The sequence below is a fragment of the Acinonyx jubatus genome, chromosome A3 (genome assembly GCF_027475565.1).
Source record: "Acinonyx jubatus isolate Ajub_Pintada_27869175 chromosome A3, VMU_Ajub_asm_v1.0, whole genome shotgun sequence".
Classification (NCBI taxonomy): domain Eukaryota; kingdom Metazoa; phylum Chordata; class Mammalia; order Carnivora; family Felidae; genus Acinonyx; species Acinonyx jubatus.
In genome coordinates, this window is record NC_069388.1 from 33,680,345 (window position 1) to 33,696,844 (window position 16,500).

The 16,500-nt window shown below is 38.2% G+C and overlaps 1 protein-coding gene across 3 annotated transcripts in view; it reads left to right on the top strand.

Annotated features, from left to right (window-relative positions):
- PLCB1 (phospholipase C beta 1) overlaps positions 1 to 16,500 on the top strand; it is a 695,548-nt gene that overhangs the window by 278,721 nt on the left and 400,327 nt on the right. The window lies entirely within an intron of this gene.

A 16,500-nucleotide genomic window follows, 5' to 3' on the forward strand; every position in this document is an offset into this window, starting at 1 on the left:
CGGTTTTAAGGCCAGAATTACTTTTCAGGAAAACTGAGTACATGGTTGGAAACAGCAGGCTGAGAGTCCCTGGATCACTGGTCTCAGCATCACCCTGCCTGGGAACAGGATGGTCCAAAGCTGGGCTGAGCATGCAGGTTGCAGGTGAATGTTGAATGAATCTAGCTGAGAAGAGTAGGGCGCTAAGGATGTTAGGACCCAAACTGGTTCTGATGTGAAAGTTTCCTTTTCACAGAATAAGTGAACAAAACTATAGCAGTGCTGATGATGGAGATTTCTATTTTTATTTTATTTTTAAAAATTTATTTATTTTTTAGAGGAGCGGGGGGTGGAGAACAAGCAGGGGAAGGGCAGAGAGAGAGGGAGACACAGAATCAGAAGCAGGCTCCAGGCTCTGAGCTGTCAGCACAGAGCCTGACGCAGGAATCGAACCACGAGATCACTGACTGAGCCACCCAGGTGCCCCTATTTTTATTTTTCATTGAAAGCCTGGGTGGGTAGGTCGGTTAAGCGTCCAATTCTTGGTTTCAGCTCAAGTAATGATCTTAGGGTTTGTGGGTTCGAGCCCCACGTTGGGCTCAGAGCTGACCTTGCGGAGCCTGCTTCAGATTCTCTGTCTCCCTCTCGTTCTTCCCCTCCCCCACTTGCCCTCTCTCAAAAATAAATAAACATTAAAAAAAAAAGCAGAGAGAAGAGACAGTAGAAATTAACAAAAAACTCTTACCCCATAGTTTATTTTTATTGGTTTGACATAGAGTTTATGTTATATTATTACATAAAATTATTAATCATATTATATATTGATTTAGTATGCATTAATATATTATTAATAAACTTTTATTGTTGTCTTGTTCAACTCATTCTAAGCTCCATCTGAGGTAGAAAAGAAAAACAAACTCTCAAAAAAAACTACTCAACTTCAAACATTACTCCAAATGTTGAAGTTCTGGATGTGAATTAACAAAACCTCTAAGATTAATATCAAGAGGCTGTTTTCACCATTACCTGGTATGCTTGAAGCCTGGATTATGGTCACGATCTGACCATAGAAGGATGGTTACCTGGATGGAAATACCACCCTTTTTACTTTTGGGGGAACCCCCCCAAAAAAAAACGAAACAAAGGAGAAAAAAGCAGAGGAGAGGCAGAAGGACAAGGACAAGAAGAATGCCTTCTAACAAAATGCAGTGAATGCATGAATCCACATGTGATTGTTAAATACTACAGATTGTTTCACATCCTTATTCAGTAAGTTTTGCCACCAAACAAGTTTGCTGCAAATTCATGGCCAGACTTGTGGCCTTCGGTGGCTTTAGTATTTCCAAATTATGGGTTAGAGATTAAAGCCCTGCATTTAGTATGTGCAGTGTTGGGGGTCCTCAGCATTCATTCTGATGACCCACGTCTCAGGGTTTCTCTACTTGTAGGTGCGTTCTGTGCAATTGTGTAAAGTCCTCCAGATAATTTAGTGCCAATAAAGGTTACTTTGCAGTCTTGAGTTTTCATGTGATGATCTTGGAAAGAACAAAATATTAGCTGAAATTTAATTTAAAACTTTGATTTTAAAGGGCTTGGATGCTGTATCGTTTTGCTCAGACTGCCATAACAAAATACCACACAGTGGCTTAAACCACAGAAATTTCTTTCTCAGAGTTCTGGAGGCTGGGAAGTCCAAGATCAAGGTGCCAGTTAGGTAGGTTTCATTTGGAGGTCTCTTCTTTTGGCTTGTAGACAGCTGCCATCTCTCTGTGTGCTCATATGACCTCTTCTTTGTGTGCACCAGGAGAGAAGGAGAGAAGCAAAGAAAAAGAAAGAGAGCTCTCTGGTGCTTCTTAAAAGCACTAATCCTGTCAGGTCAAGACTCTTCTCTTATGACCTCATTTGCTTTTAATTACCTCCTTATTAGTCCCATTTCCAGTCATATTGTGGGTAAGGACTTCAACCTAGGAACTTGGTGGAGACACAATCAATCTGTAGCAAATGCTAAAATTTAGAACTGTCTTTCACTACTTTACCAGATCATTATGTTCTGTAATTTGTGGCCTTTTTCTTAAACCCTATTTTCTGCCAATTCTGTTTGTTTGCTTTTTCCTAAGAAATTCATTCCCACATGATTGAAGTTACAGGAACTAGAAGTGGCATTTGAAGTTGCCAACATTAAAGTTTTGATTGATCAAGGCTAGTGGCTAGCAGAACAAGGAGACGTATCGCTCATCCATCGAAAATCACAACTGAGAGGTACAGAAATCCAGCTGGCATGGAAAACGTTTCCTGTCCTGAGTTAAATTTAGCGATGAACCCACCATGCCTGGATGATTTCTCCCAGCTGTGCCCACGGGGGCAGGACAGTATGACACCTCTCGGGCTCTGCTGTCTGTAGGTTTCTCCATTACACATGGGATCCATTCACCAGCCCTGACAAGAACCAGGTTCCTGGAGGGAACACATTCAGCTGACTACATAATCAGCAGAGGTTAACCAAACTTCTAATTAGACCCAGGAAGGTTCATTAATGCAATTAGCTTTACAGAAGACGGTTTCTTTTTTTGCACATGTTAGTTGATCAACAAGGAAAGCCTCAGACCTCAGAATCAGGAGTATGAGTATAAACATCTGGATATTGAACATTTTAACAACTGTAAAATTTTCACTGTAAGCTTTCTAATAACTGCAAAGTAAAATTTAACTCTCTAATACCTGTAGAGCAACAATGGATTCTAGAAAAATCTGGAAGATTGTTAATGAAAAGCCAAATGATTTTTCAAGTTTGAGGAGAATATTGTTAATTTGATTTGCAACACTGAAGCAGTTCATACCCATGCTTTCTGCGGGTCTCCCATAAAAAGGGGACCTATGAATTGCAAGGTTAAGTGCAGGCTATGCAGTGAAATTGCTGGTGTCATATTCTATGTGTGTGACCTTTGGTAATTTCCCTAATCTCCTGTGCCTCAGTGTCCTGATCTGTAAGTGGTGGGGGGTGGGGGGACTAAAAGTAACTACTTCATAGAATTTTTGCAAGGATTAAATGAGAAAATAGAGAGAGAGCACAAAGAATGAGCAGGTATCAAGTGGTTTTTCAGTAAATGATGGGTATTATCATCACCACCACCACCATCATCGTCATCATCATCAATGAGTTTTATCAGGCGATCATGGTTGTATCCATCTGATAATGTTCCACTGCTAGTTGCCCTGGGAGTGGTGTGAATGAAGGCTGTTTGTACGTAAATGCTGAAAGTATTTGATTCTAACAGTATGTCATCTAGAATTGTCATGGGTAGCACCAGGGGATAAGCTGTTTCTCTGGAAGAATGGTACACTTCTTTCTACTGGAAAATACATATCAGTCAACCCATCATATTCTTGTTTTTGCCCTTATTACAGATTATTACAAGGTGATTTTCAATCACAGTAACTACTAGTTTTTGTGACTAATATGTTTATTTCTTTCTCATTCATATGAATTTAATATGCTATCCTTAAACTAAAAAACACATTAGATATGTTTGTATGTACTACTTTTTAGAATGAAGCATGAAGTTAGTTGACAAATGATTAATTCCTGTATTCATTCCAGTTAATTTATATCTGTTCTTTCTTCTGGAATTGAAACATTTTTGAAGTCATGGTCTCTATCTTGTTATTTTTCATGTTTTCATTCATATAAACCTTTACTGAATGCCTACATGTGTCCAACATACTAGACAGGTTTCACAGAAAAATAAGACATAGTGTCTACCTTTAATGATGCTAGCATAAGGCGGAGGGCACAATTATATAATAATAATAATAATAATAATAATAATAATAATAATATCTATTATGTATATGAACATGTAAGATCAGGAAGATGATAGTTCCTTTCTCATTCACTGTTTTATCTCCATTCCTAAGACAGTGCTTGGAACAGATCAGATGCTCAAGGAATATTTCTTCAATAAATTATTGTGCCAGGCAGTTTACATAAATTAAAAATATTAAAACTAATATTTACTCATAAGCAACTCATATCTATATGCCAAGCACTGTACTGAACATTTCAACAATACCAGGAACAAGAAACAGTTATTAATGTTATGAAACAGAAATGAATATTGAGGTCTAGAGAGATTATATAAATTGCCCATGGTCACACAACTTACAGTAAGAGCCAGACATAAGTCTACCTTGCTCCACAGCCCAGACCCTTAACCAATATCTTCATCTATTGCACTGTCTTATCCTAATACTGCAGAGGTCAAGGGACAGCTTCCCCCACTTCAAGAAATGGATTTCCTGAGACAGGATCTGCTTTAGTGGAAGGTATGTTCAAACTGATGCTCTGAGGACTCCAAAGAGTGCATTCTTTCAGTCTACCACATAGCCTCTCATATGCATAGACCATTAGCCATATAAATGTTCTAACAAAAGTCTACACATTGCACTAAGACCTTGTTATGTAGCCATAGCCCATGATTATGTGGCAAGTAACATGGTTATAATAGAATACCTGCTAAAATGAATTGAGCTACAAAGTGACCCATTGGGGATGAAATTTGGCTTTATACTTACAAGCTACCCAGTGATTGAATTCATCACTCTTCGCTATACTTCTTAGTTTTTATGTAGATATACTATAAAACATTAAGGCAGAGTTTGCCCTTGTCTTATAAAATTATGGAACATGGATGTGGTAGACAGAATTCTGAGCTAGCCCCGTGACCCCCAACCCCTGGTGTCCATGCCCTCTATAATCCTCTCTCCTTGAATGTGGGAAAAATCTAGGACTTCAAACTAATAGAATCTGACAAAGGTGAATGGGATTTTGCAGATATAATTAAAGCCTCAAGTCCATTGATTTTGAGGGAGTCAGAAGAGAGGTCATCTTAGGTTGGTCTGACTTAAGTAGGTGGAAGCCCTTAAAAAAGTGTAGACTGGGTCCTTCCTAAAGTGATATACTGTCTTCACAGACTTGATAAAGTTAGTGGCTATGTTGGAGGAGCCCATATGGTAAGGAAATGTGGTAGGCTCTAAGAATTGCAGGCAGCCTCTGGTATCAAAGGCAGCCAGAAAAAAGCCAGGGTCCTCGGTCATACACCTCAAGAAATTGAATTTAGCCAACAACTTGAATAATCTTAGTAGAGGGTTATCTCCCAACCAAGTCTCCAGATGATAACACAATCTGGCTGACACCTTAATTGCAGCCTTATGAGCCGCTGACAGAGGACTCAGGGAGGCCATGCTCAGATGTCTAACCCTTTGAAGCAGTGAGATAATGTGTGTTGTAAGCTACTAGATTTCTGACAATTTATTACACAGCAGTAGAAATCTAATATTTGTGCCTGGGGAAACATCAGTTGTAATCTCGACATGTTAACCAGTGCCACCATTTTCCATTCTTATTCCTGTGGCTCCATTTCTCACAGGCAAGCTTTTGGATTTAATTAAATGATAATAGCTCATTTCCCCTTGTTAGATAAACTAAAAAGCCAAGTAGTTTTCCAAGGAAGCTGTGACTAGTTTAAGTACTTTTTGAAATACCATCATTGTGGCTGACTAACCTCCAAGTGGAAAGATGAACTATAATGAGATTTCAAGTACCTCTAAGGGTAAGTTAGAATAATGCTAGGTGATGTGCTAAATTTCCTCTCCACATGCGGAAGACAATGATATGTTCCTTGCTTCTTTGGAAAGTTCCATCATTAAAAATATTGAATATGTGTGTTCATACATTAACTTTAGAGCAATGACTATTTCTGCTTCAGTAAATATAGAAATCTCATTTTGTCTTCAGTAAAACAAACAGGCAAACATGTAAAAGTAATACTTTTACATTGTCACTACATGGAAAGAGATTTTTAATTTAAGAAATGTTATCACCTAAAAATGCTCTTGTTCCTTCTCTCCCTCTCTTCTTCCCCCTTCCTCCCCATCATTTAATGGATCTTAGTATCTGTTAGCTCCCCACTCCATGTAAACCACCCCGCATCCTGACTGTAGGGTTTCATTCTTCTGGCTCCAAATCCAAGAAGGATGTCTGGTTCCATTTGCTCCAGCAAAACCCCTGGTGTACCTTTCACTGGACCAACTTATATCGTGGGCCAACACTTGACCTAGTCACTGTGGCCATGGGCTTTGATGCTCAGGTATCCCACACCTGGAATTCATGCCCATTCTGATAGCCAAGAGCACAGTCCGTCTATCAGAGTCTTGTGGACTGGAGTTCTGTTTCCAGGAAAAAAAGGGGGTGGGGGGAAATGGATGAAAAGTTTCCTTTACTGAGAACACCTACCCTCGAAAAAAAGGAAGTTTTCCTGGGGTGGAAGTTGGGAAACAAATTTAGAATCATCCCCACCAAAGTAGAGGGAGTTTGGGCTAGAAAAAAGAAAATTTTAAAACACGTGTTTACTAAAATATCATCTACTAGAAACAAGAATAGATAATCAGATTAGTGGAAGAGAAGACATTAGAAACTGCTCAGATAGACATAACTTATTTAAAATGGCTGCATGAAATGCAGCCTTCACTATACTGCTATTGTTTTAGAAATGTTTTCAGGGAGTGTCTGGGTGGCTCAGTCAGTTAAACATCTGATTCTTGATTTAAGCTCAGGCTTTGATCTCACGGTTCATGAGATTGAGCCCAGATGTTGGGCTCTATGCTAACAGTGCAGAGCCTGCTTGGGATTCTCTCTCTCCCTCTCTCTCTCTGCTCCTACCCCACCTGTTTACATGCTTTCTATCTGTCTCTCCCTCAAAAACAAATAAATAAACTTTAAAAAAGAGAATTTTTTCTATTAAACTATGTACAAACACATGAGCACAAATCTTATAGTAGTACTGAGCAATGTAGTTAATGTGTATTTCTCAAATAGCCGATCATGCAGCATAACAGAGTAACAGCCTGTTGTTTTCAACATTGGTTTGTTCTCTCTGGTGTGGTGTCTACTTCTACCAGTGTTTTGTATTATTATGAACATTTCTAAACCAAGATGGCTGACAAAAATGTGTGCATGTTAGCACTGGCAGGGTCCACAAGAGTGGCAAAGAAAAATACCCTATTTGATGTTAAAATGCCACTTTTACTGGGCTCTGGGGGCTCTCAGGGGAATGTCAGGTAAAATTACTAATTACAAAGTTATTAGGTATTAGAAGAAATCTTTGAAAACTTAATGAGGCTCATAAACATCACTGTAGCTTTTGAAGATTGAAGACAAGAAAAAAGTTGCCAATAAGTGATACTGAGAATACATCTTCTTAGAGATGATACCATGATGAGGCATAATTCCCTCAAACATGAATAAATATATGTGAATATATTTATATATTTATGATTATATCTTATTTATTATGCTTATTTTATATGTTTACATAATTATTTTATTAGTATATTTTATGTCTTTATATTATCTATGTAATTTTTATTTTATATGTTTTTATATTTATTTCATATGTTTATACATTATTTCATATATGTTTATTGTTGGTAATTAAACATCAGGTATAAGTGACATTTCCAATTAATCAGGAAATGGTGTCCACTGTAAGAGTTTGGGGACAATGGATATTCATATGTATTGTGAGTAATTTTGTCACCTTATATCACAGTATATAAATAAATAAGCTCCAGATGGAATAAATATCTAAAACTCTGAAGGAAATCCAAAATTACCAGACTATGTGAAAAATATTTTTTATAACAGCAGAGTGGGAGAAGACATTTCTAGACATGATACAAAACCCAGAAACCAGAAAGGAAAACAGAGACAGATTGTCTACTTAGCACTGTTAAATGTCTGGCATAAGACAAAATTGACAAAGGTAAAAGACAAGTTACAGGTTGGAAGAAAACACAAGGTATATCAGAAAGAAATTAAATACATGTCATCCCTAACATACAAGTGGCTCTCACAAGTCAATAAGAAAACAAGGTTCTCAGGCATCTTTGGATATAAAGCCTTACTTTTCTCCTGGCCACAAAGTCTAGAGTGCTTCAGCAATCAATGACTACATCCCCTGGCCAGGTACTCTGGGGTCTGCCGGATAGTGTTCCTCTCTATAGCTTCTGTACAGCAACTGGACAGGTGCAGTCCCTTGCCCAAGGGTTTCCTGGGACCCAGGTCTTTGCTCTCCTTCTGGACATGGCTACACAATTCTGTCTTCATCCTAAGCTACAGGAAGACTCTCTCCTTAATAACTGGGCACTGGCTATCTCACCTGACTCTCATGGCCACTGTCTCACCAGACCACAAGATAAGGGAAGCCACACATTTGCTCTTCGTTGGCCATGGACAGCACACCTGGCATAGCATGTGACCTCGAGGCACTGCCTTTTGCCCTTGTGTTGTTGACTTTACTCTGGAAATGGAATTGAGAGGAAAAGAGGGTCAGGAACATGCTCTCAGAAGGCTGTCTTCTCAGAATCCTCCTCTTTGCAGTTATTTTTAAGCATCTCTTGAGAGACTTCTACACTGTAGGGTTCCCTTAATCTACTTTTGTATCCCCAGTGCTTTGTGCAAAGTTGGCATTCAGTAAATATTTTGGCAAGAGTGAGCAAATGATTTCACAGTCAACAGAGCAAATTGCTGATTTCCTCTATCTTTTCCATCCACAGGGTTCAGGGTCAGTGCCTGAAGTAGTTGTCGTAAAGATGCCAAGCTGTGAGGCATCTAGTAGGCATTAGCACACTGAAGTGTTTCTTATGACTAAGAAATTCATTTCTTGGCCCCTTTTAAAAAATATCTTAAGAAGAAACTTCTTTTAAAGGCTTCAAAAGGTGGCAGGATGTATTTTTTTCTCTAAAATCAATAAATAAAAGTAGCATATACTGTTACTATTTCATGAGAAAAACTGAGTTATAGAAATATTCAGATACTTAACCAAGGGAGCTGGATTTTCTGTCAAATTTTTTTTGAAGGCTTATATGGCTCATACTATTCAGACAACATCCCGGATGGGCATATATCACTCTTTAAAGTTGTGTGGTATTTGGATACTTAGATCCATGACATTTAGGTATTTGGATGGATGCTATTTGGATGATATGTGGATAGCAGATCTGTCACTAAAACTTGGATCATCTCTAATATTAACCTTCATCTAGTGTATTTTCTAAATTCTGCCTTGTATTTGATTTAAACCTTTTTTCTCCCTTCTTTTGATTCGTTAGATTTAAATTTATTTTCTAGATTATTGATCTTTTTACAGGCCTAGAAAACTCCTCTTATCATGTGCCAAATTCTTAAATTTTTAAAAATTTCCTTTGACTACAGAGAACAAACTGAGGGTTGTGGGAGGGGAGGTGGGTGGGTGAATGGGCTAAATGATGATGAGCATTAAGGAGGAGACTTGGGATGAGCACTGAGTGTTATATGTAAGTGATGGATCATGGGGTTCTACCCCTGAAACCAATACTACAAGATATGTTAACTAACTTGAATTTAATGAAAAAAAAATTTTTCCCTCTGACTAAAATCATCTTGTGTCCTCTTTTGAAGCTATAATCACCTTTACTTTCTATTTTATTTTAATTAATAATATCTTATAGATTTGCAGGCTTATTTGTGGTTGCATATATATTATCTTCTTAAGTGCATAGGAGTGAGTCACTTAAGAGATTGTTAGTTTCAAAGGATGTTGAACTAAAGTAATAATAAGATTCCTAAATAATAGAATTTCACATATTCAGAACTTCTTTCATAAGAGCATTTGGAATATAAGTTGAATACATCAAAGTAACCATAAATGGGATGATTGAAACTAGTTGTGTTTAGATATAAATAACTTGTAGCTTGAAAGCCAGCAGTCCATCAGTGGCTGGAAAACATATCTCTAAGGCTGAAAAATCATTTTATGTTAACCAATATTCTGATGGCAAAAAAAAAAAAGATTTAAATATTTGTGAATCCTGTAGCTACTAGTGATATGGGTGATGGGAAATGAGGATGTATTCTTTATATTGTTATGCTTTTATTCTTCAAACACCTTTCAACTTTTTTATTCACATTTTTGTCTAAGAAAACTGCGTAACATTTATAGCTACAAAACTGAAAGGAGAAGGGAAACTCAGAGCAGTGATTCTTGATGTTTCTTGGACTTGCTGCAGAAAATGATTGCTATATGTTATTCCATCACACATCTTTCAACCACTAAAATATTTGTCTTTTTGGTGCTTACTCATGTTTCCATATTTCTGGAATGTTTGTATATTACAACTGACACAGAGCTAAGAAATTAACCCACCTCACTATTTTACAATAGAGAGACTTGTAGAACAATTTCAAGAAACGTTATTGCTGTTTCTCAATAGAATATTTTTTTCCAAAAAATGTCATCATAAGAAATCTAGTTATGTCCCTGCAAGTAAGTAGGTGCATTTCTTGACAGTGTTCCAATTATTAGTATTGTCTACAGTTATAGTGAAGTCATTGTTTCTAACTGGTGTTATTTCAACTAAAGCAGTATCAATTCTTTGCTGACATCAAGCATCTATGTTTAGCTATACAGAATTTGAGTGATCAGTTCGCTTGTATGATTCTCTTTAATAAAAAATAAGTCAAGACTTACATGGTTATAGTTAAATTTAAAATCAGTTTCAAACTTGTAGATCATAATAGGATATTTACAGAAGAGGCTGATTAAAAAAAAAGGCCATCAGCCAAAGGCTTCCTGAATATGATATGAAGTTCTGAAAGGTAGAGTGATTTTCTATAAGAAAGAATTGCTTTGAATGCACTTTCCAACCAAGGCTTTGATACCTTGCAGTGTACTAGTTGTAAGATAATCTGATCACAAAAAAAGAAATTTGATCATTGTAATTCCAACTCACATCAATAGGAAATAAATATTACTTATTCTGGAAGTTTGCTGAATGACAATATTTATTCTAAATACAGATAGTTTTGCATGAACACTAGGGACTGAATGAAACACTGTTTGCTTACCATTGAACCAGGCAGATATGGAACAAGAGCAATGACTGATCGCAATAGAAGATATCTCTAAAATTATTCATGCTTCCAGGAGAAGAAGTCCTGTGGGGAGATGAGGGAGGGGGAGGAAATAGGATCCTCTTCAGACTGTCTTTAGGAAGAATAATCATCCAGCTGCTTGCTCAATTGTGAAGCATCTTTTATTGGCAAATTTCCTTAAGCCAGTTTAAACATCAGTAAAGGAGGGTTAAATGAGCAATCACAATACAGCACCTTACCATGGAACTGTCATATAATTAATATAAAGAAGCCTTGTATCAAGATAAATAAATATGGGGAATAAGAGTTTGGTTTTCAAGAAATACACTTTGTTCTAGTTCTGATTTCACATAAAAGAAAACAGGAGAAGACATGCTGAGTATAATTGAATCTAGAATATTTATATAAAGAAAATAACCAAATGCATTCTGTTTGTGTGTGTAGGTGTGTATATACCATGTTTTAATGATTCTGTGGTCATTTTTTATTTTTATTTTGAAAATCTTCTAGAAACTCTGTATATGTTTTAAGTACTTCATTTTATCTCTTTATCTTTAAAAGAATTTTCCTGATCTTTAAAAATTAAAAAAAAATTTTCTTAACATTTATTTATTATTGAGAGAGAGAGAGAGAGCATGAGCAGGGGAGGGGTAGAGAGAGGGGGAGACACAGAATCTGAAGTAGACACAGAATCTGCTGAGCTGTCAGCACAGAGCCCTACACGGGGCTCAAACTCACAAACCACGAGATCATGACCTGAGCCAAAGTTGGTTGCTCAACAAACTGAGCCACCCAGGCGCCCCATGATGTTTAAAAATTTAAAGCCCAGTTGAATGAATATTTACACTAAAAGTTTAGTGAAAGCCCCAAACCAAAATTATCTTTTTGCAAGCAATTCAGATAGATTTTTCATGACATAAATTATCTAGATTTATAATACCATCTATTCAGTTCTTCTTGATTTTATTGATAAAGTGAAAGAGATTGAAGTATTTTTCCCATGCTGTAGAAACCAGTGAAACATTCAAGCATGAAAACCAAGGATAATACTATTTAATTATGAAATAACCACTGAGTCATTATTATTCTTCTGAACACTAGTACAAATCAGAAAGCCTCAGTAAAACCCAGTTTTCTGGAAAGTTGAGGAAATTGCATTTGACATTTTGATTATAAAAGTATATTGTGAAGTTCAGTGCAAATGGCACTTGATTTTGGGCCTGGCTTGGGCTGTATTTTTCTAAAAAAAAAAAAAAAAAAATTGTTGACTGGTATGGAAGCCCAGGCATCTTGATAAGATAAGACCCTTGATTTTTATTTTTTATTATTATTATTTTTTAAGTTTATTCATTTATTTTGACAGAGACAGAGAGAGAGAGCAGAGGAGAGGCAGAGAGGGAGAGAAAGAGAGAATCCCAAGCAGGCTCCGCACTGTCAGCACAGAGCCCTACATGGGGCTCGATCTCACAAACAGTGAGATCATGATCTGAGCCATAAGAGTTGGATGCTAATGTACTGAGCCACCCAGGCTCACCAAGACCCCTGATTTTTATATGCAATGGAACAGTATACCATTCAATATGAATTTAAAAATAACATTTACCAGTGTGGAAAAGAAATTGGCAAAAAACCTATTAACCATTAGCCAAGCCAGAGAAGGAATATATGCTTATTTTGCTCTATTTGCTGCCCATGTCACTTCCCACTCCTATCCAGTTTCCACTTTTGCCCTAGGAAGGTGACGCTCATGGACAGTGTGAATTTGGCCAATGGGAGGCACTATCAGGCTATTGGAGGGCAGGGGGAAAGAGATGTGGGGTGTTTATCTTCCACCCCCTCTTCTTCAGCACCACATTTCTGGCAGTGGCTCCCAACAGGCAGCCCCTTTTTTACGGCTGCAACTCTCACCAGTTACAGGGATTCTATTCCCATCACACTCCTACTTTCCACTTCACCCCATCTTCCCAGGCTTAGGGGTAATGATAGCTCCCCAGTGGCTAATACTGGGTGCACCAGCTTCCCTTGTTGCTTCTTCTAACCTGCCTAAATCTCGGAGTTCTCCTTTCATTAAAGTCTCTGTGCCCAATTTATATGATTTGAATTTTAGAAAGGATGGAGTGGGGCTGGGACCATGACTGATACAGGATTTTTAAGTCCTCCATTTGGGGAACAATTATAGAAGAACAAAGTGAGCAATAAAAGTCTGTATGAGGAGGTTATTTAGTCAAATTAGTGTCTGTCTATGGCCATCCCCAATGAATGAGTGTTTATGATGGATTATGTCTCAGTATTATATCCTTCTTCTCTTTCTGATCAAGAAATTCCATGAAGCCATCTTAGAAGATGTTATTTTCAAATTCTATGCTATGCACAATTTGGAGATGTAGTTAATTCATTGAATAATACCATCAAGATTCAAAAAGGCCTTAATGATCTGGAATCCTGGATATATAGAATTGGAGTTTTCTTGAAATTGCATACAAACCACAATATGCATGTAGGGATGTACATTCCCTGCGTGATTTTTTTTTTAATTTTTTTTCAACGTTTTTATTTATTTTTGGGACAGAGAGAGACAGAGCATGAACGGGGGAGGGGCAGAGAGAGAGGCAGTCACAGAATCGGAAACAGGCTCCAGGCTCTGAGCCATCAGCCCAGAGCCCGATGCGGGGCTCGAACTCACGGACCGCGAGATCGTGACCTGGCTGAAGTCGGACGCTTAACCGACTGCGCCACCCACGCGCCCCCTGCGTGATTTTTTAAAATCATAAGTTTAGTGTGATGCAACATTGTGATTTGGCTACTTAGAAATATCCATTACATTTTAGACACCATTAAAAGGATCAAAGACCAGCTATACTCTGTGTCAATCAGACCTCATCTAGAGCCATGTTTCCAGTTTGGGGCACTACCATGAACAAGTAAACAAGCAAGAGACCTGTGTGGCAAGTGGTTCCTAGCACAGGGTGTTGAGTGCTGAGTTTTAGTGGCCTGGACTTGACTCTCAGCTCCTTATTAGCTGCGAAATTTGGACCAGCTACATACCTCATATTCCTCTTCTCTGAACTGAGGTTCCTGAGACTTTGTGGATATTCACTGAATGTACAGAAAGGGATGCCCAGCACATTTCAAATACTGTACAAACAATACCTTGAATACTACTCACTAGGGTGTGACTGGTCTGGAAAACAAGTTACATGAGTAACAGTCCAGGAAACTGGGGACAATTTAGTTTGTGGGAGAGAAGATGTGTGAAGAAGAGAGTAGTCTTTAAAAATGTGAAAGCTTGTCCAGTAGAAAAGAGAATTGCCCTAGGAAGTCAGAAGGAAACTCTCAGTGGAAATCATAGGGATATATAATTTGGCCCAATATCAGAAATACCTTTCTAGTTTCTAGATGTCCAACAAGGAAACAAGCTAATGAGCAATGTGTTTTTAAGTCATTTGTCAACAAAAGTTAGATAATTGTTTTGTGGTATATGATTTAGCAGGAACTCCTGCAATGAGTATTGGAGTGGGGGAGGGGCAGGAAGAGGGAAAGGTGACAAAATGACCTTTAATTCCCCTTTGGGACTCTATGTGTATGTTGGACAGAATATCCGGAAAATGGCTGCAACCTTTGTTTGTGTTCATGGTTGGCCTTTTTCAAATCAGCCCTTTGGCACTAGCCCTGAGACATGTCGTCCCAAGTTGATATTGACAATCCCACCTATATTTCCCCATTCAGATAGTTTTGCCTGCCAGAGACATTTTAGGTGGCACACAATGGTTTCTGTCACCAGCTTTGCAGATGTCTTTAAGAAACTGTGCTTTGGGGATAGGAGCTTACTAACTGGACAAAATTTCCCTTAAAAGGGATTTCTTTTCTTGACCAGAATGAAAAATGCATTGTGCAGGGCAAGAAACCTCACAGTATTTGTGTTTTTCTTTTGGCTCTGCCAGGTAGGTATTTTTACCCTAATTGAGTAGGTTCTGGAAACGTTGAGCACACATCAGTCTTGTGCCTACCTCTGATTGCACCATTGGTAGTTGATAATTATAGCTTTTCAAAGATACTCAGCACATGCCATGGTTTGGTGGGAGCAGAGCCTTTGTATGGAAAAGTGGCTGACATACTTCTAAGTAAATCTGTGGATGTGTTATGTTTAGAAGGCAGCGGAAGAAGTCTGAGCTGGCAGAGTAATTGCTGTGTTAGGGCGCCACTGAAGACAAATAGTGTGCCCAAGACTGTGAAAACCCTGCCTTATAAAAACTTGTTCCGACATCAGAGCTCCTACTGGGATGGAAATAGCAACGTCTACCATTTCTGAGCAAATTTGGAGAAAATGTCAATGTAATATCTCAGGGATTATTCATTTTTGAAAAATGAGCATACTTTCTACTGACCACTTTTTTTTTTCTCTTTTTTGGAGGGATGATGTTAGCTTTTCAAACTTCACTTTCCTCCCTTGTCTGGATTTTAACTGTCTGTATGAGTGGTGGTGGCAACAAAGTAAAGAAATCATCTCACTCAAATGAGTCTCAGTTGTTTGAGGTCAACAGGTGGCTTCCAGTTAAGAAATAAAATTGCTGAAACAAAATCTGCCGAAAGGCATGGCCCAGCCGATTGAATGGGACGAACTTGGAGGCCCCTTCCAGTCCTAGCATTTTCTGATTCCCTGAGCGCAGCAATGCCAGTGCCTGTGACATCTCACAATGCATCAGTTGGCTATTCCAAATGCCACCTAAGTGAGAAGGGGAAAAGAATATTCTTAAATGAAAATTCAATGAAAAGACTAACAGAAATTGGATATATTTCTTTGGTTCGGTGAGCATTGCCAACGATAAAAAAGATGTTTAAAAATATTTACTTAGGAAAATGAAAACAATTTATTTTTACTGAATGCTTATCATATGCCAGGTTCTCTATCAGGCATTTTATAAGCATTATGGATTCTATTATTCTCACCATTTTATGGACGAGGAAACTGAGGATTGTGGATCTAAAGTAATGTCATGAAGGTGACACTAACAAATACTCTCCCAGCAACTATATCATCCTGCTTCCCTAAAGCATATATGAGTGATTCACCACATAGGACATCCCCTTGGCCCACCAGATTTCATAGTGTTAGTCATAGACAGTTCAGTGCATGCTGCCAGAACCTCGCTTCAAGTTCATGTGGGAGAGAAACTGGAAGAACACTCCATGGGCAGGTGTAGCATAAAATACAGGGGAGTTAACATCCTCAAGGGGCAGCCCTCAACTCAATGGAATGATGGGGGGGTGGGGGTTCTGGGCAAACACACGGCCTCGTTATTTCCTGGAAGAACAGTTCTGAGACAAGGTTCCTCAGAATGCCCCTCGCAAGAGTTAGCCCTCATTCAATGCAAAGTACTAACAAACTTATTTGTGTATCCTTTATTAGTAACTCTTCCTTCCTTATCTTGTTGTCCACATTCCTCTTTTCTGCTTCTGGGATCACCTCCCAAATAAACTTCCTGCACTCATGTCTTTGTCTAAGGTGCTGTTTTGAGAGGAAGCCAAAGTAAGACACTCCCTAGGAATATGTA